The following is a 27,974-nucleotide window of genomic DNA, read 5'->3' on the forward strand; positions in this document are numbered from 1 at the left end:
TTTATTTAACTTGTCATGGCCTGTATTGTCTTGCTTCTTGTGCATGTGTCATGTTAATTACTGTTGTTTACTTCAAGTCAGATGCCTTCTGCTGGCTTCAATGTCTTGGCAATCTGGCAAGTAGCAGTTGTCTCCAGATAGCTTATCAGCCATTCAAAATGTCAGTTATGCACACAGTGGCGAGCCATGAAAAGTGTCTTGGTCTCATTGGAAAGCTGTTTTAAGCTGGTGCATGAGTGATAACCGAGGTGTTACAGTATTTATTTACAACTGCATGCTAAACTGTCTTGGTTAAAGGGATCCACAAAATTATGTTTGTACTGGCTTTTCTAATTAGATGCGGCAAAGATGGTGAAGCGTTTGAAAAAAATTGTTGAGACTATGGAAGAAACACCAGCACGGAGTGCAGAATCATCCTCCCAGGTTTGTTACTTTTATTTTTGGTGTTCAGTATGCATGATTTTTTTTCATGTGTCCTGATGCACAACCATCACCTTTCATGGGCCAGATTATTCGGCATTAAGTGTGTTGGTGATGGTACATATAGCATTTGACTCAGAACTTTTGTTTCAATTTTTCTGAGAGCAGGAAAACATGAACCAGGTACAAACAAGATATCCCAGCAGGCCCACTGTGTTTATTTATTGAACTTTTCCACTCATTGGCTGTTGGGAGAAGTTTGGCAGCACACTGGAATTTGCTGTGGGATGAAATATAGCTAGAAGCTATAAGTGCTGTCTGGCGCCTACTGTGCCATCTGAGACTATTATTCATTTGCATCTTGAATTGGGCTGCCTTATATTTGCTTGAAGGCAAAAACTGTATCCTATGCAAGTTTTATGGGTATTGACAAAAATATGATTCCCACTCTGCAATTTGTATAAAGTAATTGTGGTCATCATTCAGGAGCTGTTAAAATAGGTGCTACTGCCATGCCAGCAAGGAAGGGCTGCAGGCAGTTTTTCATGATTGTATGTTCAAAGTAGAACTGTTGATGTGCAGGACAAGTGACAAAAGTAGGAAATCATCGGTGGTCTCGAGCACATTATAGCATAATCCCTTGATTTAGTAAACCATATTTACTTGCGTATAGGTTGACCTGTGTTTTCAAACTTGCACTCTCCAAACTCGGTTTTTGATCAGTAAACTATAGTCAGTGACAGCTTTTCCTGGTAATGAAGGGAAAGGTACTAGGCCAGAACCTATGTTGTGCATCACTCTGTCAATAGTTCGGCCACGTTGCACGCTGCTTGCTATGCAATCACTTCGCTCACCTGCTAGAGCAGCTGGTGCCATTTGTGGAAGCTGTTGCAATTGTATGTGCCTAAACAACTCCACTCTAAAGATAACCGCTGGTTCTTAAGGGTAAGGCTGGATTCCAAGGGAAAGGAAGCATAGGGGGGGGGGGGCAGAAAGTTAGGTGGTCGGATGAGATGAGATTAAGAAGTTTGTGGGGATAGGGCCGCCGCTGCTGGCTAAGGACATGGTTAATTGGAGAGATATGGGAGAGCCCTTTGTCCTGCAGTGGGCGTAATCAGGATGGTGATGATGGTGCAGATGCTACAGATAAAGCCTGCATGAAAAGTGAGCTCATTAGATCAGCTTTTGGCTGCATTCAGCTCATATAATAGTTATAAAATTGTTGATGCACTATCGGCCTTCCAGAATTTTGCCTTGTGCCACATTAGAAAACTACTTATTAGTTCACTTCGTGAAGCATATGCTTGCATTGCAAGTGCATGTGCTAAGGGAGCATTAGTAATGAAGTTACAGCTTAGAACTGGGGAACGTTTAAACTACAGTTGAGCCCATTTATAATGGCCGAATTTATTAATGCGGACCTACCGTCAAAATGTATATTAGGGCTATGGCATTGTGTCTCAGACAAAACGAACAACTGTGGCCGCACCACTTGGTTATAACAAACAAGTAGCCGCCACAAACTCTCCACTGCAGTCAAAAAACGTACGTTTCCTGCCAGTGCATTGACTGAAGAGTGTCCACCAGTTTCCATGATCTCTCCCCCTCCGTCAAAAAAAAGTATAGACCCTCCTCCATAAAAGCCAAAAAAAGCATTAAAAAAGTGGTATTGGTACTGTGGTTAACTGCCAGCCAAGCACGCCCCAAAAGGCTGCAAAGTAAATCGGTGCATGCATGGGTGGCGGCTGGGCAGAAGCGTCTAAAGTGGAAGCATACGCGTGGTAAGCGCAACACAAGGTTACCGCTGAAAGCGGAATTACCGCACACTGCTGGTGATCAGCCATTGACAGTGATTTTAGAAGTTTTTGTACCAGTTGCCACAAGTGAATTGGCGGCCCACACGGTCACATGGCGTGCATCGTGTGCTTATTCGGATCTCCTTTTTCTGCACTGCGCTGCGTGCAGGCAGCTCACAGGCAGCAGTCTGTGCCAGCATTGTGTAGAGTGGTCGAGCCGGGTACTTCAATCAATGAAAACTGAAATCATACCATGGCCGATGGCTTTCGGTTCAAGTGCTAGTTCCCACCTGGCGTGTAGTGCTGTGTAGCTCTAATTTAGAGCAAAAACTGCTTCAAGATCCTAGCAATTGAGGTGAGGTGTCGCCTTATCTGTGGCCCAATGTGCTACTCGAGAGCTTGTGGGGTTTAAATTGGGGAGATAAACACGTTCTCCCCGCTTAAGCGCGGCTGACACAGTTCAAAACCGCGCGGAACCCTCCCCGTGGTCGCGTACGCTACCGAGCGCACGCCGACCACGGCGGGCCTTGCTCTGCTGGAACAAAGGAACGACACACTGGCTGACACAAACAAGGCATTTATTGCTATAACAACAATAACGCCAGCTAGCAACAAAATACACTGAGGAATCTAGGATGTCCGACTCACCAGCACGGTTACGAGCGAGCGTTCGCCCACGGTAGGGCAAAGGGATAAACTCCGAGGCCGAGCGGGACGGGCTCGGCGGGAGCAAGTTCTGACCAAGAGGCGCCCGTCGACAAAGAGCGGAGCTGCGAGCGAAACGTCCAGTCGCTTCCCGATCCCAGGGAGAAGAGAGCGAGCCTTCCCTCGCGCGCGAGCGGCAAAACACGCCATCCGTGGCGCTGCTGTCGCTGCGACGCGAGCGCCCTCCCCTGTTAGCTAGAGTAACCAAACTGAGAAGGGTGCGTTGCGGAGGAGCTAACTACAGGAAACCAGTGCGCTGAGGGAAAGCGAACGCAAGGGACGAAGGCGTCCCCACATCCCCCCAACCTTAAATAGACCCCCGCGCCTGCAAGTTACATGCTATGGAGGAGTCTCCTGGTCTTCATGCTCTTGAGGCAGGTCTTGCAGCGGAGGTCACGCCGACAGAGTGCACGCAGTCTTCCGCGGTATTCCGAAGCCGGCGTGAAGGTCTCCGCTGGGACGATTCGCATGGCCCGCGGACTATGTGCCCGCAGGCCCGCGAAGAGGAGGGCCGGTTGACCGCTGCAGGCCAAGATTCCGCAGTAGTCGCCAGGGCAACAGCAGCCTGAGGTGGCTGCTGTCTGGTCTCGCCACGGCTGGATGCGGCGAACAGGATACAGGCCGCTCCGTCGCAGCAGGCGGCAGCGAGACGATGTCCACAAGACAGCAAGCCGCAGTGGCTCCGCTGTATCTGCAAAATTTCCGAAACACACTCCGCATGCCTTTAATGTAGGTCACAGGAGGGGAAACGGCGTACACAAGAGCCACGTGGCTCAATGCTCAACTCGCTAGCAAAACGTGTCGGGCGGCTGTGCAACGCAAAGTTCGAGTGAACAAAGCCCTTTTTTTAGTTGAACGAGAATGCTCGGTTCATGCGAGGTTAAAAAAAACGGGCGGCCAGCAAAGTGCGCCCCCTCTCAACACCACGGTCCGGTGGTCGTGTCACTTTTGACAAGGTGCAGGCAGCTATGAATAGCCTTAGGCCTCACTACCATAGTGAAGGTCGACGACCTCCAACAAAACAAAGACCCGAAACGGGTTTCGTGCGCGCAGCGCGCAGACATCAGCGTCGTGGGCAAGATATGGGGTCACTCGCGTGCAGCCGGCCGGGAAGGCAAGCGTCCGTGCCAGCTATGCGCGGGCGTTCTCGTGTCCGCAACCCGTGGCGCAGAGTCATAGCCACGGCGGGTTCGGACGAAGTAGGCAACGAACAGAGTACGCTAGGAAACCGTTTATTAACCTAGCGCCAGGCAAGGTACACTGCGGAAGTATGTTCTATCCGATAATAGATGGTTCAGCAGCTTACCAGTTCGTCGTCGACCGGCGTTGTATATTCCGGGGAGGCGCAGGCAGGACAAGGTCGGCGGGGCAGAGCGGCAGTAGCACCGCGGCGAGAGAGACAGCTTGGAGCCTTTGTTCCCGCGCGAGCTCACCTTAAACCCCTACGACATTGCCACCCCTTGAGCAACTGGTTGCAATCAAGAGGAGTCGTTCACCCCTTCCCTAAGACGCCAGAGCGTAGGCGTGACGTCACGTCCGAGCTAGGAGTGAGGAGAATGGCCGGGTGCCCCCTCTCCCCACAACCGGCGGCGCGGGGGCGATGAAGGATATTTGTATATCCCACATCCTCCCCTCCTTAAGAAGCCTCCCGGACAGAGAAGCGGGCGCAACGTTACTTAATCTTCTCCGCCATCCAGGGATCGAAGTTCTTCGGCTCCCGCCGGTACACTTGTTGATGACCGCGCCACGCCCGCACCTATTAGCTGGTCCAAATTCTTGACCACCCGCGAGATGCCGATGTCGACAGGTAGCTTGCTACCGGTTGCAGTCTTCTGAGTGCGCGCCTGCTGCTCTCCGGTGAATGTGGATGACCGCCTCCTTGGCCCCGGCTTCGATTGCTGGGAGGCCAGATCCGTGGCTGCGCCGCCCTGAGAGGCTGGTTCAGGTGGCCTCAGGGGCGAGGGTCGCGGCGCTTCTATGCTAGAGATCGCGGTTGGGCTGCCCTGGCATGCCTGGTTAGATGGCGAGGGCCCAGGGTTGCGGTGGTAAACAGGACCGCGGCTGCTCTGTCTTCGTTTGGCCAGCTTGCTCTTGGGTAAAAGGGTAAAAGGGCGTATAGTCGGCAGGCGGGCAGCTCCGACGCGATGTGGCAGGTGGCAGGGGCGCCAGGTTGCAGCAGGGTGGCGGCTTCAGGTCGCGGGCTGGGCGTAGCAGCGGGCCATGGGCGCGGCGCGTTGCCGAAGCTGGGTGGTGGCTCTAGATGGTTCTAGTTCGTGGTAGTGGTGAACGATGTCGTTCTGATGCGCCCTGCTTCTTTTCCATCTGCGCTGAAAAAGGTCAACACAGATGTAACCAACTCCCGCAGCGCGTGCTACGTAGCTGTTCGGCCCTCACGAGAGTCATGAGGGTTAACGCAAGTAAGTCTTACGTAACATTGATCGGCATGAGCGGCCCGTACGTTCATGCATATAACGAGACTGCGTGTCGGCCTGCGCCCTCGCTCTAGTCCGCGCAGGCAGATTTTATTTCTGCCTACGGCGCAAGTTATAGCGGGACGCGGAGTTCGCCGGCTGATCGCAGCGCTCGTTCTCCGACTGCGGCGCGGGTCGGGCTGTGTCCTGAACCCACTCATCTCGCTGCACGTAACGTTTCAGGTCACATACGTGCACCGGTCCGCCTGTCGGTTTCGACCGCAAGTCCTCGAGCCTGTAAACGAGCGAAGAAAGCTTTTCTCGCACGCGAAACGGCCCGATCCATTTCGGCGCCAACGAGGCCGCGAACTGTCTGCTAGCATCGCTCAGAACGTGTTGGCGCCGAAGCACCAGATCGCCCACTTCGTAGCGAACATCCCGGTGCGAGCGGTCGTACTGTGCTTTCTGTTGCGCCCTAGTGGTGCTCAGATTGCGGCGAGCCTTGCGTAAGGCCTCCGTCATCTTAGCGCGCAGCTGCGTCGCGTATTCAGCTCGTGCTGACGAAGCGACTGGCGTCTTCCTACTGTACGTTAGAACCCGGTCCATCGGATTTAGCAGCTCTCTACCCAGATTGAGAGAAGTCGGTGCATACACAGTCGAGCGGTTAACGGTCGAATGCAAAGCGAACGCGATCTCCGGCAGATAGGAGTCCCAATCTTTGTGCCTCTCAGAGTACGCGACAAGCATGTGCTTGACGTTGCGGTTGACTCGTTCCGTGGGGTTCGACTGAGCATGATAGGTGGTCGTTTTCTTGTCCTTAATGCCGAGTGCAGCGCAGGAATCTACGAACACCTTCGCAGTGAAGCAGGACGCGTTGTCCGTTATCAGCTGCTCTGGGAAACCGAACCTGGTGAATACGTCCATCAGCTTCTCCATGATCACTCGTGCCGTCAGCTTTCTCAGGGTGAATAGTTCAACCCACTTGCTGAAGTGATCCGTGACCACCAGCAGGAACTTGTTCCTACTCGGTGTCGTGGGATACGGTCCCATGATGTCACACGCCGCGATTTGCCAGGGAGTCTGGCTGTTAATCGGCTGCATGAGGCCGGGCGGTCGTCCACCCCGGGGCTTCACGCTTTGGCACACATGGCACGAGCGGGCGTAGCGTGTTACGTCCCTTTTCATGCCAAGCCAGGTAGCAAAGCAACACAACTTAATGTAAGTCTTGGGGCCGCTTGCATGCCCAGCAATGCACGAGTCATGAAAGTAGCGTAACAGTGCCGCTCTCAACACTCGCGGTATCACCACCTTGAACGCCTCACTTGTGTCGTTCTCGGAGGGGATATACCTCAGCAGGACGCCTTCGGAATCCAGCAGATAAGAATCCAGCGCGCTCACAGCACTACCAGCTGTTTCCAAGCGCTCCGCACCGACAGCAAAACCAGCTGTCCCCGTGTGCGCGGCGGCCCGGCCGCCCGGCTCCCGGAGCCCGTCGAACAGTTTTCGACAAAATGAATCCATCTGCTGAGCTTCGAGCAACTCCTTTCTGCTGAACACGATCCCCACGGAACTCTCGTAGTCCACGTGGTTCACGCTCTCGCCCGGGATCAACGGTCGGTCCGCGTCCCTTACATCGGCTACGGCTGGGGACAGTCCCACACTCTCTCCCTCTGTCGGGCGGTCGGTCGCGTGACCTTCCTCGCTCTGGACAGGCGCTCGCGAGAGTGCGTCAGCCACAGCGTTGTTCTTCCCTTTGCGGTAGCGTACGGTGAAGTCGTAATGCTGCAGCAAGACGGCCCAACGCGCCAGGCGGCCGCTCGGCTCGCTGAGTCGTCTCAGCCAGGTGAGCGCCATGTGATCCGTCTCGATCACAAATGCCACCCCGTCGACGTAGTAGTCGAACTTCCGCAGAGCAAAAACTATCGCGAGACATTCCTTCTCTGTCACCGAATAGTTTCTCTCTGCCGGCGTCAGTGAACGGCTCGCGAATGCTACCGGTCGGAGGACGCCTTCATGCTCTTGAAGCAACACTGCTCCTAAGCCGAGGTCGCTTGCGTCGGTTTGAATCACAAACTCCCTGTTTAGGTCGGGAAGCTGGAACTCAGCCGTGTCCGCGAGCACCTTGCTGAGGTTGCGCAGTGCAGCCTCTTGATCGTGACCCCAACTCCAGCGCTCGCCCTTCTTCAAAAGCTTTGTCAAAGGTTCCTGCAGCGCTGCGCCATCTGGGATGAACTGGCGATAAAAGTTCGCCATTCCCAGGAAGCGTCTGAGACCAGCTAGATCTGACGGCGACGGAAACTTAAGCAAAGCCTCGAGTTTATCCTCGCACGGCAGAATGCGGCGTTTGTCGATCGTGAACCCCAACAGTGTTATTCGTGTCGCGGCGATCTGCGCCTTCTTCGGGTTCAAAGTGATTCCCGCGGACCTCAGCCTCTCTAGGATGTCCCTCAAGTGGCGCAGGTGTTCCTCGAACGTTTTCGAGTACACCACGATGTCGGCTAGGTATGCGAGCGCGTGGTGCCAATTCGCATCTCCCAGAACACGGTCCATTAGGCGCTGATAAGTAGCGGGTGCTCCTACCAAGCCAAAAGACATTCTCTTGAATTGGAAAAGACCTCTGTGACAAGTGAAAGCAGCCTTCTCCTTATCACGCTCATCCATTTCAACCTGAAAGTATCCGCGGCTAGCATCGAGCGTAGTAAAGTACTTCGCCCCACCTAGGTTGGACACTAGGGAAGAAGTGGTTGGTAGAGGGTACGCATCCTTTCTCGTAACCTCGTTCAGTCTGCGGTAGTCCACACAAAGCCGATATGTATCGTCTTTCTTTGGAACTAAGACTACCGGGAAGCCCCAAGGGCTGTTAGACCTCTCGACAACGCCAGTATCGATAAGTTCGTCTAAGGCGCCGTCCAGTGCTTTTCTCTTAGCCAAGCTGATTGGTCTAGGATTGCATTTCCAAGGCAGTGCATCACCCGTGTCTATTCTGTGCCTTACTAGTGTAGTGAGGCCAGGCCGGTCCGTGAATGTCGCGTTGAATTCGTAGAGGAGAGATGACAAGCGTGCCTTCTCCCTCTCCGATACGCTGTTCACCTCCGACAACAAAGGGTGCATTGCCCTCCCTGGCACGGTAGAACAGCTTTCTACCGCGACAACATTCTCTGTGGGCCCTCTCTCAGCGGCGACTGTCCGCCCGCATGCTTGTTTCCGGGCCTGCGGGGGTGATTTTCCACGGTCTCTCCTCGCTAGCTCCGCGTTCGGAGCCGTAATCGACTGCGAGGCCGCGGGCGCTTTCACGAACAGCTTCAAGGCGCCGGTGGTGCGCTCTCGATAGCCTTCGCTGGCTATGTCTATCACAATGCCTGTCTTGGCTAGGAAGTCTCGCCCAAGAATTACAGGAACGGATAAACAGGGAAGATGAACGAGGCGTTGTCGCCGCACGCGTCTTTCCCAGCAAACCACTATCCTAGCTGCACCGCTGGATTGCGCTGTGCCGCTCGCGAGGCGGAAAGTGGTATCGCACTCTCTCAACCGGATTTTGTTCTGGCGGAGATGGTTTAGTACTTCGTCACCGAACAAAGAAGGGCTTGCCCCTGTGTCGAGTAACGCGGTGAATTTCTTTCGAGCTATCGTTAGCTCAATGAACGGCGCTGGCAAGTCAACAGAACCTCTTACGCGACATGCCAAAGGCGCTAATAAACCGGGTTTCTCTGTGTACGCCGCGCGGGATCGAAGGTCGATCACCGGCGGCTGTGGCAGTTTCCAGAATGTGTTTGGTCACGGGCGGGGAGGCGGCCACAGTTGCGGGCGAAGTGCCCCGGTTGGTCACACCTGTAGCAGCGGTTGCTCGGGCTCCGACGGGCTAGGCGCTGGTCGCCACGTTCCGGTCGGTCGTTTCGATCTCGATCTCGCGGTGCGGACGGTGGGGGCCGCTCGTGCGGCCGCGTGTCGGCCTCGCGATCTCGGCTACAGGTGTTCCGCTCTGCGGCAGCGTGTGCTGTTCGCAGCGCGTAGCTGAATGGGTCCAAAGCGCGGTCGGACAATTCCCAACCCCTCGGGACACGCTCGTCAGCAAACTGTGCTGTCGCTTCAGCTCTAGACGGACTACGCTCTGAGCTGCCATTCCACGCGCAGCGCGGCTGAAGTGACTGCGATGCAGGCGGCGGCGGCCGATACGCTCGCGCAGAGAGGATGTCTCCCTGAATGCGCTTCGCCTCAGCTGCTAGCTCGTCCAGGTCTCTAAACCTGCCTCCTCTCAGGTAGGCCGCGAAAGTCGGGTGCGCTTGTCGTGTGACACGCTCAACTTTCTCCGTGTTTGTGGCGCGATGGTCAGCGAGGCGATACAGTTCGTCCATCGCTCGGACGTACTCTAACAGAGACTCGTCGGGGTGCTGGGTGCGGAGTTCCAGCTCTCTCCTCAAACGCCACTCGTAGTTAGCGGGAAGGAATTCGTCGCGGAAGCTTGCGCTAAACTCCTCCATTGTACTCGCTCGGTTACCGGTTAGTCGGTACCAGAGGGCCGCTTGCTCCGTCAAAGAAACAGGCACAACACGCGCGAGGAGTTCGGCGTCTGCGATTCCTGTCGCTTGCTGATAACGCAGCAGACGGTCGAGGTACTCATTAGCCCCTGTTCTGTCATGGTACCCCGTGTAGGTAGGTATGTCTATCCTAAGACGGGGTGCCTGGGCCGGGGCTTGCAAATTGTTTTGCAACATACCCGCTAAGCTCTGCATAACTTGCATCGCGTTCTGCAAGAGCACCTCGGATGACTGCGGACTAACGCCCGCGGAGTTGGGCGCAGCCGCTGATGGTGTCGAATGATGAGGCCTAGGTGCCCCATTGTTTGCACCACGGAGCGGCGAGGTGCCCGATGTGGTGCCCTCCGTACCAGGCCTAAGTCCTGCCGACGCGCCCGGGAATGCAACTCGGCTATTCCGCGTGGAACACTCAAGATTTACGCCTTCCAAAGGCAAGTCAAGTAGGGAGCCCTGGCTCTGTGCCGCTAGCTCTGACAGCATGAACAAGGACTGGAAGTCAGGCCTATCAGCTGCCATCCTTTGTTAGCGCGTCGACAGTCGTTCGCTCCAACAAAGTACACTGCTCAATGCCTAGTTCGCCCCACGTTGGGCACCAAGATATGGGGTCACTCGCGTGAAGCCGGCCGGGAAGGCAAGCTTCCGTGCCAGCTATGCGCGGGCGTTCTCGTGTCCCCAACCCGTGGCGCAGAGTCACAGCCACGGCGGGTTCGGACGAAGTAGGCAACGAACAGAGTACGCTAGGAAACCGTTTATTAACCTAGCGCCAGGCAAAGCACACTGCGGAAGAATGTTCTATCCGATAATAGATGGTTCAGCAGCTTACCAGGTCGTCGTCGACCGGCGTTGTATATTCCGGGGAGGCGCGGGCAGGACGGGGGTCGGCGGGGCAGAGCGGCAGTAGCACCGCGGCGAGAGAGACAGCTTGGAGCCTTTGTTCCCGCGCGAGCTCTCCTTAAACCCCTCCGACATTGCCACCCCTTGAGCAACTGGTTCCAATCAAGAGGAGCCGTTCACCCCTTCCCTAAGAAGCCGGAGCGTAGGCGTGACGTCACGTCCGAGCTAGGAGTGAGGAGAATGGCCGGATGTCCCTTATCCCCACAACCGATGGCGCGAGGGCGATGAAGGATATTTGTATATCCCACAAGCTTTACACAAAAGGTGAGACGCATACTACGTTCTGCATGCACATGCGCCGTGGTAGCTTTGCTGCTACATCATTGTCAAGGATCAAAGACGAGGATGCCGGCCTACTAGTCATTGTTGTGAATGTCTCAGTCGCCAGTGGTATTATCTCATCCCAAGAGCAGCTGATCTGCAGCAAGTATCTTGGCCAGGAGCACGTGACCACGTTAGATAGCTTAGAAAGTGGCTTGTTGGGGTCTGCTTTAGAGAAACAGACCTCTCCAGCGGGCTTTTTAAGGAAGTAAACTACACTTTTGTCTGACCTCTTTTTTTTTGGCTTTAGCAGGGCAAGTCCACTTAATATTGTACCACGGGTGCAACAAATGCAATCCGCGTGACCGTCAGGTTTGTTATAAGTGGGCTCGAGTGTGCGTTGAATTCCTGTGAACAGAGTTGCCTTCTGTCTTCAGGGCTGAGTGAATATCTTGGTCCTTTAAAATTAAAAGCATTGTTTTCTGCAAATCATGAGTCCTACTTTTTTAAGGGAAGCAAATAAAATTAAACGCATGTATAATACATGCCTATATTAGTTTACAATGATATAACTACGGGTTGGACTTTTCGGTTTTTATTCTTTAGAAATTGGGCTCAGTTTTTTTTGTTTTTATTTCAGAATGCAAGTTTGTCTTTTCTTCGGTGAATATTATTTTCGACGAATGAAATACTGCCTTCTTTTTGATCATTTAATGCAGCGATTCTGTGTGGTAAAAAGTTACTTGAAGACTACCTCACTCTTTTTGTCGTCCTGAACAACTTATTTACCAGCAATTAACATAAATATGGTAGTACTTGGAGCTGTGCTTGCAGAAGAAATTTCTGTCATCATTATAAAAAGTAACTCAGTCTAAATGACATTGCCGGCGGACACAAACGGAAGTGGAAGTTTACTTCTAAGAACTTAGTTGACATGTTATCGTTGCGTTGTCACGCTGGGTTGAGCGCGAAGGTGTAGCATCACGTGGTCTGTGTGTTGATGGCAGTGATGGAACTACCACTCAATCATCGTGACAGCTGGAACATACTTTTTCATGATGCCCATGCATGGTTTCATGTGAGTGTCCTACATGTAGCTGATTAACCTACTTAACAGACTAACTACTCTAAGCATGTGATGATAGTGAACAAATAATGCTTAGGTAGAAGGCACCGAGGAGATGGTGCTTCCTGTCTGCAGAGGTTTGTACGCCACCTGAGCAATACCTAAAATCACACAATTGCAATGCTTATCAAACAGTACCATTGTTCTAATATCATGCTCCTGTTCTCGCTATCTAGTTTAAACACTGACTCAGTGTAACTCAGCCGCCGCGGTGGCTCAGTGGCTGTGGTGCTCGGCTGCTGCCCCAAAAGACGCGCGTTCGATCCCGGCCGCGGCGGCTAGAATTTCTTTGGAGGAGAAATTCTAGAGGCCCGTGTATTGTGCGATGTCAGTGCACGCTAAAGAACCCCAGGTGGTCGAAATTTCCGGAGCCTTTCACTACGGCGCCTCTCATAGCCTTAGTCGCTTTGGGACGTTAAACCCCATAAACAAAACCATCAGTGTAACTCACACTTAACACCGAGCTGGCTATGTTTTGCACGCAAAGAGTACTGACCTTTCTCGGTTAAAACAAATTTCAGAAACAGAATTGTTGTACTTTTATTTTGTTTATTGGTTTCAACCGAAAAGTCCAACCTCTAGATGTAACCTTCATTCGCTGGTGTAATGACATACCTGAAGCTGGTTTATCGAGCAGCACATCTTCTGCACCTGTGAATATAGTTGGCACTATAACTATGTTTTCTTACCTGTTTAGAAACGTGATTGGCATGGATTGATTCACTGTCTTCATAACAGCAAAAAAAATGACCAGCTCTCATCAGGCTACAGAGTATTGACAATGCTTCACAAATGGTGCACTGGCCATTAACGGACTAAACTCTTTGCAAATGGCTGATGTTGACAATAAAACTGCCTGTATTTGCATGCCTTTGCTTTCTTTTTAAACATAGGTCGACATTAGAAACGGAGTCATCATTCCAAAAGTGTTGCTGGACAAATGGAGAGCCATCTGCCCCACTGCACCGAGATTTGCTTGGGCTCTCCTCAGGAGTGTGTTCACTCCTGAGGAGTGAACACTCCTCAGGAGAGTGTTCTCTCCTAAGGAACTTCAGGGGTGCTCCTTATTTGGACAGGGCAGTAATTTCGGGCCGGGAATTCCAGCGAAACCAGCGCTGGACAAAGGGAAAGTGGATGCCATAATAGGTGTGTGGTTCTGCATGCAATAACTTGCACTATTTGGTTTGTCAGTTGCTGTTGTAAAAAGCGTAAAATATCAAAAGTTAGCATTGGTTTTTGTTGCGAGTTCTGAAAGTCCCTTTTCTTGACAAGGTGCTTGATTCAATATTTTGATATCAGATTGTGCAGTGCAGTTGATTGGGTGTGTGCTAAATTTCTTTCTGACCCATTATCACTTATATTTGATGCCTAAGTAAAGAGGCATGACACATGACAAGTTATGAAGAGGTTACAAGCATCCTCACTGGATGCAGTCATCACTAAACTTGCATGTCCAATATGTTGTAGTTTGAGTTCAGGACTCAAGTTGTGACATGTTAATTTTGAAGGAAGCAGCTGGTCATATAGACACCTTACCTCAACGGTCACCTTCCTCGTAGCACCCTCAATAAGTTATTGAAAGCATGCCTGGGATGCAATTGTTTATGGCAGATATAATCACCTTTTCATTCCACAAAAGTCGTCAGTCTGTCGTTACATTTTTAATCTCATTTGGGCAACAGTCAAGCTACTACTGACAACATTCTCTACTGTTGAATGTCACCCTTCAAACATTTCCCTTTCGGCACCCACTGTATGAGTCTGTCGTGGGAGGGACAGTTGCTTCTGAAACACCTCTATATTTCTACATTTTCTTCGGGAAAAGAAGCTGCTCATGGAGAATGCCAATGCATCCCCGACTTCTATTTGGCGATAGGAATAAAAGCTGATCTCAGATACATTCTGCGCAATTTTGCTTGGAATTTTTACTTCTCTTTGGGGAGTCGGTGATTTGCCCATATTATTTGTGGGACCAATTTTTTGTGAGTTGAGTACAATTAAAGATGTGGAGTTTGCATGTCATGTCTGTAAAAAACAAAGCAGGTAGCCAATACTTGCACACTTTTATGAATACAGTCGAGCCTACTTACAATGGTCTCAATTATAACTATGGGTTGAACATTTCGGTTTAAACAAAAAAACTGACAAAAGAGCGCCAAATTCACTTTTCGAGATTCAGTTTCAGCCAAAAAAAGAGGAATCATTATTTGTGGCTTGCAAACGTAGCTAACTGGCTGCTGAATACGACTTACACTCAAAGTTGAAAATGAACTAAGTAGGCAAGCCGGGGCAGATGCAATGATAGTTTTGTAGGATAAGCAGCGCAGTTGTGTGATTTGAAGCGTTGCTGTGCTAGCTTACATGCTTCTGCGGACGGGTAACCGTAATCTCCTCGCTAACGTCTAGCTAAGCACTGTTTCTTCACTATCATTACCTGCTTAGAGCATATAGTTGGAATAGGTTAATGTGATGCATGTCGGACGTTGACATGATACCGTCAATAGGCTTCATGAAAAAGTATCTTTTGGCTACCGCGACACTGAACAACAGTTCCATCGCTGCCACCAACACGCAGACCACGTGATGCCCCGCCGTGGCGTTCAATGCAGCGTGACAACCCAACAATAGCATGTCAACATAGGTCTTAGAACTAAACTTGCACTTCTTTTTTTGTGTGTTGGCTATCTTTTTTGGTTTTTATTTCAGGAAGCTACTTTCGGTAGATGTTGTACTTGGAGCTGTGCTTGCAGAAAAAAACTGCAAATTAGGGTTGCAGTTTTTTTCTGCAAGCACAGCTCCAAGTAAAACACCTACACATTAATTACTGGTAAATAAATTGTTCAGGACAACAAAAATACCGATAGACTTTAAATGACATTTCACCACAGTGAATTGCTACGTTAAGTTACCGAAAAGAGTCAGTATTTCATTTATCGAAAATAGTATTCACTCAGAAAAACCGAAAGTAGCTTCCTGAAATAAAAACCAAAAAGCCCAACCCCTAGTTAAAATGAACACTCGCTTATTACGAACAAGGGTGAGCTACCATCAAAATAGGTATTTTTACTTTTTTTTGGCAGTCGGCGTTTTGCCCGCATTATATTTGCATCTTAGACAAAACAAACAATCGTGGCAGCGCCACTTGGTTATAACGAACTAAGGGGTGCTGTAAACAACCCCGCTGTCAAAAAATGAAACGTTCCCCATTAGCACCGAGACTGAAGAGCTCCTCCCAGCTCCCATGATCCCCCCTAAAAACGTGCTGATCCCCAAAAAACAGCAAAAAAGGTGGCGTGGCATCGAAATTGCAGTTAACCACCAGCGAAGTGCGCCCCAGCAGGCTAAAAGGTCAGTTGGTACATGCACGTGTGCTAGTTGGGTAAAGCATCTAAACTACAAGCAGAAGCCTGAAAAATGCGATACAGGGGAAAAATTGAAAGCGAAACTATTGAATACAGCTCATTATCAACCAGAGACAGTGATTTGAGATGTTTGAACATTTAATGCTCATACATCACTGCCTGAGACAAGTATGCGTATGTGTGCACAACACTAGGCTGTAAATACGAAGTATATAGCATGGACAGAGCCACTATTTGGAACACAGAGTTGCCCTACTGTGCAAGTGCTGAGCGAGTGTTTGTGTAGTGAAGCAATCAGTCAGGTCAAGAAGTGAGGTAAGGAAACAGGAAGGTAGCAGTGAGCCTACGTTAAGAAAAGAACACTCTAGGGGAGGGCCTCGCTAAGAGATCCTAGTAAAGCTTAAAAATTAGCTGAACGAAGGCAAATCACTCTTAAATTGAGGCAAGGAGTGTTCTAAAATGCGGTCTTTAGTTACGTAGTGACTTATATTACAGCATCTTCTTTGTGGAAAGAAGCTGAGCATTTCTTTTCAGAGAGCATTTTTTTGTAATTTATGTTAATTGCTGCTGTGTATATTTCTGCACAATTCATTTAATTCTATTTTCTTTTTGCAGGTTACATATGCAGCTTATTTAAAACCACTGACGCAAAAGTGAAGGCAAGCTTGGCCACAATGCTGTCTAATGGCAAATAATCTGCATGTTTTTATTGCTTTTTTCTAGTCATCTATTGCAAAAGACTTGCTAGTCAATTTTATTTATATGTATGTCAAATAAATAGTTAAACCTATCTTAGTGGGCATCTGTTTTTTTGCATGGCTCAGAAAAACTAAATCTGCAGTTTGCATGTACCTGAGGTGCATATACCATTAACAGCCAGCTTTTACAGTTGTCTCATACATGTAGACTACAAGCCATTGTGCATGCGCGTGGTATATTGCTAGAGACTATGCATATGGAAATATTCTTTTGGCCCAAATCTTGTAAGTTAATGCTGTGCCATTTTAGCAGCTCTTCAGGCTTATACACGTATAACCTGACCGTTAGCTATGCATATGGGCATTGGTGTAAAGTCCATTAGATGTTTTGCATGTATACTTTGTCAAAACAAAAATGAAGTTGCAAAGTTTGCTACAAAAGTGTGTATTCACAAGTAAGAATTAGAACTGAAAATTTCATGTAGGCTGTTCACACTTGGAAATTAATATAACTTAGATGCAGGTAATGTTTATGGGCTAAGTAATATTATATTGAGCTCTCAGGGAAATGAACTTCGTCCAGAAAATTACAAATTCTGAGGTGAGAATAGATGTCTTTTTTGAATGTCAAAGTTTACTAAAAGTGTATTGCCATAAATCTGTAGATTGTAGAAAAGTCTACTTGCTTAACACACATGTCTATTGACAAAGTCCACTGGTTTCATAGACATGTCTATAGACAATCTGTAGACAAAAGTCTACTGATTTCATGAGACATATATCAATACACAATCTATAGAGAAAAGTCTACTAAAAGTGTACGGCCATAAATCTATAGCCTGTCTATAGAAAGTCTATAGATAAAAGTCTACTGGCATGATAGACATAAGTCTATAGATAGTGCATAGACAAAAGCCTACTAATAGTCAATGGCCATCAATCTATAGAATGTCTATCGACAAGTATATTGACTTAATCGACATTTGTCTATGGACAATCCATAGAGTCTATAGACAAAAGTCTATTGACCTATGAGACATTTGTCCATAGACAAAAGTCTACTATAGACATTTGTACCTATAGACATTTGTCTATAGACAATTCATAGAAAGTCTATAAAAAAATGTCAATAGGCCATATTTAGACAAAAGTCTAATAAACATATGCCTATAGACTGTTTATAGACAGCCTATTAAAATTGTCTATAGACAGTCTATAGAAAAAAGTCTACTAAAATGTATGGCCATAAATCTACAGATAGTCTATAGACTAGTCTATAGGATTTGTCTATAGATAGCCTGTAGACCTTATTGACAGAAGTCTATAGACAGTCTATTGACTTTCTAAAGAAATTTTTGTAAGGGCACTGAGCCAGCGCGGCGCAAGCGCCTTGTATTTAGCGCTTTTAGTATATCGAACTTCCCATTTTTTGCGGTACCGTGATCTTTCCATTTTTTCTGTGACCGTAAATAAGATATTTAGTGCGGAACTGGCCTTCCTGTTGTAACTTGTAATATTTCAAGCACTTTCTGTTTTCTTCTTTCAATACTTTCATCACTAGGAAAGTACAGAAAAAACTGGAGCAACTGGGCATCATTCAGCTTCAATGGCCCCCAAAATGCGCCGACCCCAATGTTGTAGAAAACATCTGATGGATAATGAAGCCGCAACTTTCCGGTCCGGCATTTCAGCTACAGATGAAAGAGCATCTTAGAGCTGCTATCCTCGACGAATGGGAGCGCCTGAGGTCGCGCCATGAAATTGTTCAGCGACTATATGCGTCCCTTCCAGGACGCCTCCAGGACGTAATTGAGTCTGGCGGCGCTTTCACGCACCGCTAACCTCGCATTATAAATGGATACAATTCAAGAGCACAGCTGCAAATTCATCTGAAAGAAGGATGCCCAGTGTATGGAGTAAGCTTTTTTACGTAACTGCGGTAATCATTCTGACACTGTAAAGTGTAACTAATGTTGCTGGCAATCTACATTATCGCCGTCTTGGAGACAATTGGTCGACGCCATTGGCTGGGTGTCCTCATTCAAGAGCAATTTATTGCCGTGCTCTTTCTTGAACTGCATTCATTTCAGCCCAAGTGCACTGAATATAAAACAGGTGCCATGCTGAGAGTCTAAGGCACTATGACTGTAATAATTTGTTTCGAGTTTAGACTCGTTACTGCACGGCAAGAATCTTTTTCGATAAGATATCGTGAGCTACAAAGTGATTTATTTACTTGATAACTATCTTTGTCACAAAAATGAACCGTCAGGAGTTTCCACATATCGAAAAATCCCATCATTGTGAAATCGTTGTTGAGGAGTCAAACAATAATTATTTACAATCACAAAATGAACAAGGGAGGGGAAAACCTCAGTTTGCTAGAGCCAACGTTTCGACAAGGGGACTTGTCTTCGTCTGGCCCAGACGAAGACAAGTCCCCTTGTCGAAACGTTGGCTCTAGCAAACTGAGGTTTTCCCCTCCCTTGTTCATTTTGTGATCGCCAAGGACCATCTACCGCACCCTCTCTCTACCAATAATTATTTCCAGTACCTTTATGAAAACAGGTAGGGTGCAATAATAAGCAATCATGGTGGGTTCAACCTTACAATGCACTGTAAGCACGACATTATTCCTGACAGTTTCAGATTGTCTCAGTTTAAACAAGCCCAGACGTCTTTCTGACCGGCAAACCCTAAAAGCTAATGAAGTCAAATCCGTACGCCGCCTGCTGCAGCTCAGAGTATCTATGGGAGCGTGCAGACAAAGAAACCCGTATAAAATGATCGTGAGGCCTAATTTCAGCACCGGCCTGCTTTATTTGTAATGGTTTGGGTGGAATTCAGCTTCGCTGCAGAAATGGCACAAGCTTTCTCACCCTGTGGTAATGGCATGCGGCCACTGGTTACTGGACACGTGAAGAGTTTCACGCTTATACGTTTCATTGAGCTGTCTGTAGTTGAGCTGTCTGTCATTGAGCTGTCTGTAGCTGTCAAGGTGCGCAGCAGAGTGAGTTGCTTATGGTTGCTGCTTGAAGCGAAGGATGGAAATGAAAGTTTCACGAACGAACTAGGAACACGCATATAAAATGAGCCTAAAAGGAAATAGGAATAGCGGGAGGCTTGTTGCCAGGCGCTGTATGCGGGCTTCAGAATTCGTTCACTTGTTTCACAAGCGAAGCGCGCGCGAATCGGTTCGGCCACTGAAGCTTCTTAACACATATTCCAAGCTATTTTCGAGCGCCCGCGGCTTATTTTCGAGCGCCCGCGTAAACTTAGCTGCTTGCACCGCGGGCCTCCACTTCGGAGCAGCTTTCGAAGTTGACTCTGCGTTTTGAATCGATGCACGCGCCCCCGCACAGACGCCGGGGAAGAAGTAACAACACGACCGCCGCCATTACTATGGCGAGCCAGCTTGACTCTCTCCCTCGCCCGATTAAAGAGGAGGGGACAGAGGACTGCTCCCCGTGGAGTTCCTCTGGTACCTAGCAGGTACGGGCCACGCTCCTGGTCTTCGATACGTGTATAGGTTCGCCGATCAGTGAGAAATTGTCTGATGTACCTAAACGTCTTGTGGCCACAATTCAACTGTGACAAATGTGTCAGTGAGGATGATGTCGTGGGTCACGTTGTCAAACGCCCCCTTGAGGTCCAAGGCGAGGATCACCTTGTCGTCACTGGGGTGTTCGACCGGATCCAAGACTTCCTTGTGTAAATGCAGCAGACCATCCTGCGCGAATTGGTGTGGGCGGAATCTGAACATGGTGTCCGCAAAGGTGTGTTTGGATTCTAGATATGTTGAAAGTCTGTCTCTGTCCATAGCTTCCATCAACTTCTCCACACAAGCAGTTAGTGAAAAAGGTCGGAGATTCTCAATATTGATGGCTTTTCCGTGTTTCGGTACGAAAGTGACTAATGCGATTTTTGCAGTCCATTGGGAGGGGTGTGCCCCGTCCCATATGTAGTTAAAGTAGTGAAGATGGCACAGGTATGCCGTATCCGGGAGGTTAGCAAGGAGCATAACCTTCACTCTATCCCGTCGGGGCGCTATGGCGCGCTTCAATTTTTCCAGGGCCGCAAAGGTGGTAAAGCTGGAACGGTCTGTCTAGCTCCTCATTCTCAGAGCATGTATATGAGTATGCCGACCCGCGGCAGTCCTGAATGCTAAAGAGATATTTATCTCTGAGCGCCGTCGTAGCCAAATTGGAAGTGTCCCCGTCGAAAGCGTGAATAGCTCTTTGTAGTTGTTTCTGGGTTTCGTTCCGTGTTTAAGCTGGATCGATCAAGGCGCGAAAGAGGCGCCATGTGCTGCGATTCGACATTTGTGGAGCCGTAGTATTACAGCGGTCCACCTAGTTTCAGTCGGCGAGTTGGGCTCGACTGCCTCCTGGGTGAGTGCCGCGATATGAATTTTGAGATGGCGGTTGTACTTCTGCCGGTGCGATCGGCAGATGAGGCTATGCCGGGGCTGCCAGAGCTGCAGGGGGTGGTTTTCCACCCTCTGTGTTGCCTCTGAGAGCTGAAGTTGTTGTTCACCCTTACGAACCTGGGCAACCAAATGTTGGGACCAAGTTTCATAACCTTGTTGGGCTATAGGTTCAGGGTTAGTGAACTCCGAGCGAAAGCGAATCCAGTCTGGGAGTGTAGCTTGTCAATGTGAGCGTGTGATAGGTTTCGTGCGGAGTGTTGAGGAGGATGCAGTGGTCGCTACCGAGGGTTTCCTCTGTGTTGTACCAATCAGCATGTTTGTTTTTGGTGATGGTAAGATCCGGGCACGTGTCCCATGTTGCGGAGTTACCTATTCTGGTGGGGTGAGCAGGATCCGTGTGGAGGGTTACGCCCAACGTGGAGATAAGCTCCGCCAGCTTTCGTCCGCCTTTCTCCTCTTTACGGTAGCCCGAGAGAGGACTGGGGGCATTGAAGTCTCCAACTATAATGAGGGGTTCCTTTCCTGCGACCTCCAGGGCTTTGCTTAATGTGTCAGTGTATGTTACATTGGAGAGTTTGTGCGAGCTCTATATGCTGAGTGCATGCAGTGACGGGTCCTGTTTCCTAAGCGGAAGGAGGGTAACAATAACGTACTACTAGGCCGCGTTAAAGGCGAGAGCGACAGGGGTAGCCGTAAAATATTTGTTCGCGCAGAGTGCGGTCCGCGCGTCCCGCTGATTGCTCAATGTGGCACTCTCTCCTGGCTCCTGGAGGGCTACACCTGCGGGCAGTTCTGGGAGTTGTTAAGTGGAGTCGGAGAGCAGCACGCTTAGTGAGAACGCGCAAACCCCGACAGTTCCACTGAAGAATTGTTTTTGAGGCCGATTTTGTGTGCGAGTACCGGCGTTTGCTAGTATTGACGGCCATTGTGTTCACTTAGATTTAGGGTATCACCCTGGAGGAGAGGGGAGCCGATGGCGCCTGCCTGACGGACCACTGCCGTGTGTGGAACTCCGTCCTCTACTGTCAAGTACCCGTCCTCACAGGGGGTTAGAAGTCTGGAAATTTTGCTTCTCGCGCTATTGGTTGAGAGGCGCTTAACAGAACCTGACTTCCGAGCCTTGCTAAGTGGTTTTGGGATCTGAGCCACCATGAGGCTAGGCAGCCTGTATAATACGTTTTGAAAGGCAGCTGTAAGTTCTTCCTCCCGGGCGCTAAAGCCTGTCGTGATCTGGGCTTCCATCGTGGCGCTCAGTCTCGCTTCTATTCTGCCCTGATCTGGTTGTGAAGCCACCTGCTCCACTGCTTAATGATGTCCCAGGCATCAGGTGTGCCCTGTATAACGACGACATCACGATCTGGGCAACACATGGGTCGTTGGGACAGATAGAGGCCAACCCGCAACAAGCGGCGACTATCGTGTACGCATACGCTCGCCGCTGTGGCGTGGAATGCTCCCCGATCAAATCAAAATTCGTGCACCTTCGGCCCAACCCGAAGTGCATCATCAAAATTCACCTCTCCCTTGCTAGCGGCCCTATCCCTGAACAGGATGAGGTAAGATTGTAGGGACTCTTTATTCACCGCAACAGCATGATCGATATAGCCTGCAGAAGCTCCGCAAGATTGGAGGCCGTGTGCGCCGCATGGTCCGCAGGGTATCTAACAAATGGGGGGGGGGGGGGTAGGATGGAAACACGTCGTGAGGCTGGCCAATGCATTTGTAACCAGCCGGATACTCTATTCGGCACCATATCGCCACTTGAGGAAATGTGACGAGAACGCCCTAGAGGTGATCATCCTTCGAAATAGCGCGCCCTCAACCTCCCCATAACGACGTCCAATCAACGGCTCATTGATCTCGGGATGACCAACACCTTTGCGGAACTACGCGAGGTGCACTTCAACAATCAATACTTGGGGTTAAACAAATCCTCATCCGGCAAAAGCATCCTAAACCGCGTGCACATTGCCTACAAAGCGCATGCAGAGGAAAGGACCACGGTTCCAGACGACTGGCGCAATGCGCTACAGGTCCAACCTCTGCCACAGAACATGACAAAGGAGACTCACTAGGGCCGTCGAACCGCGCGCGCGACGGCCCTTAACGACCTCTATGGCTCTCGCTACGGAGTCTTCTCCACAGATGCTGCTGGCCCATACCACGGGGGATGGTATACGGCCTCAGAAATCCATCAAAATACGCACTTTCACGCACTCACTTTCCGCGCCCCCAACATTGCACACGTGGAGTAGCCATAGCGCTCGCCGCTGCAGAACCAGCCAGACTCCCCGGTTATCATAACCGACTCCCGGGAAGCCTGTCGAAATCTACAACAGGGACGCATACCTCATCGTGGCGCTAAAATTTTACATAGATTCGAGTACCGCGATCGCCCGAACACACGTGTCGTCATCTGGACCCTGTTACGGCTCGAGGTAGCAGCATCCCACCGTTGCCACCAGTTGTTGTGGCGCACAGGAAAGCTCGAACCCGGGCTCCATTTGGTAGCGTGTTGAGTCGTCGGGCTGAGGGAAGCCTGAAGCTTCGAAGTTGGAGATACGAAAACAAGCATGTTTAATGGCAAGAAACTAAGACACTTATTTACATAAATTTACAAAAGAAGAGCAAGGAATCAAAAGTTAAGAGTTCATAGCGTCGAGCGTCTGGATGAGCCTATTACCCAAGGCTCAGAGCCACTGGATGAACCTATTACCCAAGGTTCAGAGCCACACTGGACGAACCTATTACCCAAGGTTCAGAGCCACACTGGATGAACCTTTTACCCAAGGTTCAGAGCGTTCGTGCTCACTTTGGTCGCAGGTTAAATAGCCCCTTTCACCAGGCGGCAATTCATCGCGACACAAAAGATCGGCATCACACGTCACAGCCAACGAAGACACCTGTTGAGAGCCCACACGTGGGAACAATTCATCGTGACACAAAAGATCGGCACCACACGTCACAGCCAACGAAGACACCTGTTGAGAGCCCACACTTGGGAACTGGCGAGGAGGAGCGTAAATCCGCATCTCTGTCGCACTGCGAGGCAACCATACTGTTGTCAGCTCGCGTCCATCGAACACAGGTGTGGCCTGATGACGTCGCAGCCGCAGCTGCGCCGGCTTCCTCTGATTCGTTCCAGGGTTTTTTTAGGACGAGGGGCACCCGTTTTTCCCCGGTCGTCGGTCCTTCTAGAAGGTCGTTGGCACCGAGCCGTGGGGTCATCTTGGGGGTAAAACGACCCGTCGAAATTGCCGCTACTGTTCAATCCACCACCGTTTCATCGCGGGTCTCAAGATGGGTCGTAACAGCTACCTCCCCCGCCAGACGAGCCTCGGCGAGTAGCAGTCATCGCTACTGCACGAAGAGACGACTTGGGCTAATTGCTCGCAGAAGCATGCCAGAAGCCCTCTGCCGCTCGCAACGTGGTCTTCTATTACGTCGGCCAAATACTTTGAGGCGTCTCTAAAACGGAAACCACATGCCCAAGCAAGCACTCAACTTCCCTACGAGCAAACCAGTTCCAAAAGAGGGATTCAATCTCGGTACTATAGCCGTTTGAGAAAAGCTCACACTGAAACTTCTCAGGACCCACGCAAGCTGAGAAAACCGAACCTGCTACTATACTCATTAACTCAAAAACGCACGAAAAAAAAACAAAGTAGCAATTTTGGTTCTTAAAGAGCATTCCGGACCGTTTAGAAAGAACAGCTAAGCGCGTCCGCATTTTCATGCAATGTGCCCTTCTTGCACGTACTTAATAAAATTCAAACATCTTTAAAAGCAGCAAAACTGAGTGAAAATCACAAACTTTTCAAACACCACTCAGCATTACCACTAAAACCTGGAAACTTGTTTGCCTTCACCCCTGTCTCGTTTTTTTTTTTTTTACAGTGAGTCAATGTACAAAAAAAAGGCTAACACTTATTCCTCGAATTGGACATTTTTCAGCCGCGCCCTGCGCGGTCGCGGTCGGATGGCCGGTCCACAAGCAGGTGCTTCAAGAAAACTGCGGGTTTGATTGGTACCGCCTCTGCTCGACCTACTGCGGAAAGGGTGCCTCCTCCATTTCTTTGTCCCTGCCTGTCGCGACCCCCTCCGACTCACGCGCTCTCTGCGGCGCCCTTTTGTGTGGCTGTCGCGCCCTATTCTTCGTAGCGCAAAGCCTGCGTCTCGTGTCCAACACCTACGCCGTCTGTCCCTCTTTCGGCCCGCAAGGGCAGTCACCTGGGCTTTCATCGGGCCCATCCGCCTTCGGGAAAATGACACTGTGGGTTTTGCCTTTCCCTCAACAGTTCTCGCGGTGCTGTCCCGCGTTAATTTGCCGGCCCTCGCATCAGCATTAACACCTGCCCTAGCATTCCTGATTCGCTTGTCGCGTTCGCGGTTTTTCCTGCGCAGCGACGCTACTTGCGGTTTACTCTGAGTGCTAGGCGACGGACTAATTGACGAAATGTCCACTCCTGTGGTTTCGTCTGAGCACCAAATCTCATTTTCCGGCTGTCTCCCTATCGGAGCAGCATCATCCCCTTTCCGGGTTGCAGCAACAATCTAGTCTCTGTGGCACTTTCCGGCGAGCGTTGCGCTCTTGCCCGGCGCTTCACTGCCGCCGTCAGGCAATTGCGGTTCTCTCTTTATGCCGCTTAGTACAGCCTGAACTTCCTGACTGCTAGTGCTCGCCAGCTGCGCCAGCGGTGTCCCTTCTCTGGCTCTGTGATCGCATGCACACCGAACCTCACTGCATTCTTTCTGGCGCGGGACCTCTGCCTTATCTGCCAACGCGCCATCTGTCTCAGGGCTAACAGTAAGCGTTTCTTTTTCCTCGCAAAGGTTTCGCTTTTCCTGTTCTTTCTCCACGCGGAGGCTTTTCTGCGGAATAGTTTCACACCTCTCGCCTGCCTCCTTGTTGAGAAGAGGTACCACTTGCTGGGGACAACCGCCCGACCTCTTGCTCAACTCCATATCTTGCTTACTGAGCTCAGCCTTTAGCTTCAGTAATTTTGCTTCATTCTCATGTTCACGCTCACCCCTCTCTTCCTCTTTTTCCCGCTCTTTCTTTTTTTGTTCGATGAGGCTCCACGCTTCACAGGGCTCCTCATCATCAGCACCCAAATCAGTAATAGCTTGAGTGATCACGGGTTCTCGTGCCAAACCCCTTGTCTCAATCCCCAATTCCTCACACAACAGCAACAGGTCCGGCTTCTGCAGTTTCTGTAGGTCCATGATAGTTCTGAGTCTGAGCTATTTCCAAAACAACTATGCAAAAATACCAAACCTCTAGGATTTAAGCACAGGTGTCTACCACTTCTAAATTTTAACCCTTTTTTAGAACCTGGTCCACATCAGAGGAAAAGCCAAGCACTCACCCACACACGTGATCATGTCCTGAGACAGCTGCCCTCTCGCTGGCCGACCGTTGTTGCCGCTTGTAGCTTCAGATCCCAATCGCTGATCCACAGATGTTGGGTCTTCGTATCCCACCGCTGCCACCAGTGTTGCGGCTCGAGGTAGCGTGGCCAGTTGTTGCATCACCTTTGGGGCTCGTACAGGATGAGGAAACGGTCTGACGATTCAAATGTTGGGGAAATACGAAAACAAGCAGGTTTAATGGCAAGAAACTGAGACACTTATTTACATAAATTTACAAAAGAAGAGCAAGGAATCAAAAGTTAAGAGTTCATAGCGTCGAGCGTCTGGATGTGCCTATTACCCAAGGCTCAGAGCCACTGGATGAACCTATTACCCACGGTTCAGAGCCACACTGGATGAACCTATTACCCAAGGTTCAGAGCCACACTGGATGAACCTTTTACCTAAGGTTCAGAGCGTTCGTGCTCACTTTGGTCGCAGGTTAAATAGCCCAAGGCTCCGCCCTTTCACCAGGCGGCAATTCATCGCGACAAAAAAGATCGGCACCACACGTCACAGCCAACGAAGACACCTGTTGAGAGCCCACACGTGGGAACAATTCATCGTGACACAAAAGATCAGCACCACACGTCAAAGCCAACGAAGACACCTGTTGAGAGCCCACACGTGGGAACTGGCGAGGAGGAGCGTAAATCCGCATCTGTGTCGCACTGCGAGGCAACCATACTGTTGTCAGCTCGCGTCCATCGAACACAGGTGTGGCCTGATGACGTCGCAGCCGCAGCTGCGCCGGCTTCCTCTGATTCGTCCCGGTTTTTTTTTAGGACGAGGGGCACCCGTTTTTCCCCGGTCGTCGGTCCTTCTAGAAGGTCGTTGGCACCGAGCCGTCGGGTCATCTTGGGGGTCAAACGACCCGTCGAAATTGCCGCTACTGTTGAATACACCACTGTTTCATCGCGGGTCTCAAGATGGGTCGTAACAACCCCAGCATATGCGGGACTAGAGGGAAACGAGGCTGCAGACGCCTCAGCCCGCGCGGTCCACCACGGGGCAGCGCCTCGACACTCGCCGCCTGCGATATAAGAACCTAATCCAGCTATCCCCTAAAAAGAAATTATTCACTTTTATTAAACACAGCACGGCCTCTTTCATCGCCCTGCGAAAGGGCTAACCAAAAGCGAGCGTTGGCTCCTTCGCTTAAATACCAACACAGTACTGTGCCCGCCAGTGCTGCAAGATTTTAATCCGGCTTTTAGCGGGATGCGCCCGCGCTGTGGATGCGCGTTCTCGGACGTGTACCACACGGTGTGGGCATGCTCCTCTAACCCTACTTACCCCCCTTTCCCCTCACTTCCCCGAGAGAGCTGGGAAGCTGCCCTGCTCAGCTGCTGTACGTTAGAGAGCCAAACAGCCCTCGTCGCTAGGGCCCGAGCTGACGCGGAAGCCACAGGGGTCTCGGACTAGGGCCCTCTCCTAGAATTTGTAAGGGGCTGACCTTTAGGACTCTCTCTCCTGTAAATAGCCCTAAGTAAATATTCTCCACCACTACCCCTCGCCCGCCCGACAGCAAGAGAGCCTCTGAACCTCTATACCATCGCACCAAGCGCGCTTGGGAGACAGGGACGCCACCACTCGGCTCCGCAACAGCTCCGCGGCCGTGCGCGTTGGGCTGTACATTTTTGACGGGGGCTGTCCGTACGTAGAGCCACGCGGATTGTGCATGCGGGTGGTTGCCGCGGATATATAGAGCTTTTCTGTTACAATACGCGAAAAGAATCACAGAGTAGCGTTCATTCCTGTAACCGCAGTTTTTTGTAGTAGAGTTTATTGCCCTGTTATAGTATAATAATAATAGTAATAATAATAATAATAATAATGATAATAACTTGTTTATTTCCGTCAGTGATGGGGGAGACTGCGGATAAAAGCCGCTTGACAACAAGCGACTTGACTGAAGCCCGCAG

The 27,974-nt window shown here is 50.2% G+C and overlaps 2 pseudogenes; both read left to right on the plus strand.

Annotated features, from left to right (window-relative positions):
- The first annotated feature begins 339 nt into the window (after positions 1-339).
- Positions 340-16,205, plus strand: LOC149326354 (uncharacterized; annotated as a pseudogene).
- A 2,896-nt stretch (positions 16,206-19,101) lies between these two features.
- On the plus strand, positions 19,102-27,474 carry LOC149326355 (uncharacterized; annotated as a pseudogene).
- The last annotated feature ends 500 nt before the right edge of the window (positions 27,475-27,974 follow it).

Source organism: Amblyomma mixtum, chromosome 10, assembly GCF_055824585.1.
Source record: "Amblyomma mixtum isolate Tamu chromosome 10, ASM5582458v1, whole genome shotgun sequence".
NCBI classification, from domain to species: domain Eukaryota; kingdom Metazoa; phylum Arthropoda; class Arachnida; order Ixodida; family Ixodidae; genus Amblyomma; species Amblyomma mixtum.